We start from the raw sequence: 1,194 nt of genomic DNA, 5'->3' as shown, positions 1-1,194 counted from the left end.
TGCAACCACTTTGGAAATCAGTGTGGCAGTTTCTCAGGAAATTAGGAATCAATATACCTCAGGATCCAGCAATACCACTCTTGGGAATATACCCAAGAGATGCCCAATCATACTACAAAAGCATTTGTTCAACTATGTTCATAGCAACATTATTTGTAATTTCCAGATCCTGGAAACAACCTAGATGCCTTTCAGTGGAAGAATGGATAAAGAAAGTGTGCAACATATACACATTAGAGTACTACTCAGCGGTAAACAATAATGACATTTTGAATTTTGCATGCAAATGGATGGAATTAGAAAACACTATCCTGAGTGAGATAACCCAGATCCCAAAAGATGAATAAGGAATGTACTCACTCATTCATTAGTGGACTCTAGCCATAAACAAAGGACATTGAGCCTATAGTTGACAAGCCTAGAGAAGCCAAATAAAATAATCAGCCCAAAGAAAAGCATGTATAGATCTTCTTGGAAATTGGAAGCAAACAAGACTGCAGGGCAAAGGTTGGGAGCATGGGGTGGGGTAGGAGTTGGGGTGGGGGAAAGAGAGAGGGAGAAAGAGAAGGGAAAGGGGAAAGACTGGAGAGTGCTTTGAGGAGAGGAAGGGTAGAGACGGAGAAAGGACAGATATGGGAGCAGGGAAGAAGATATCCACATTAAGGGATCCATTTTAGGGTTGGCAAGAGACTTGGCTTTAGAGGAAATCCCAGGTGTCCACGGGAATGTCCCCAGCTAAGTCTCTGGGAAGGAGAGTAGAGGGTGCCTGAACTGGCCTTGCCCCACTATTGTACTGATGATTATCTTGAATATCACCATAGAGTCTTCGTCTGGCAATCGATGGAGATAGAGACAAAGTCCCTCATCAGAGCAACGGACTGAGCCCCCAAGGTCCAGTTGAAAAGCAGAAGGAGGGAGAAGGAGTAAGGAAGTCTGGACTGTGAGGGGTTGGTCCACCCACTGAGACAGTGTGCCTGTTCTAATGGGAGCCCACCAAATCCAGCTGGACCTGGACTGAATGGTGTATGCGATCAAACTGGACTCTCTGAATGTGGTTGTAAATGAGGGCTGACTGAGAAGTGTTGAAATAAGAGTTGCGGAGCTGCGTCCCCCTGCGTCCCCAGCACCCTGCCGCCCGCATGGCTAGCTTAGCTTATGCCCCGAAATAATTACACGGAAACTGTATTCTTTTAA

This window comes from Microtus ochrogaster, unplaced genomic scaffold, assembly GCF_000317375.1.
Source record: "Microtus ochrogaster isolate Prairie Vole_2 unplaced genomic scaffold, MicOch1.0 UNK39, whole genome shotgun sequence".
In the NCBI taxonomy this organism is placed as follows: Eukaryota; Metazoa; Chordata; class Mammalia; order Rodentia; family Cricetidae; genus Microtus; species Microtus ochrogaster.
The sequence above is the reverse complement of the archived record's forward strand: the minus strand, read 5'-3'. Positions refer to the sequence as shown.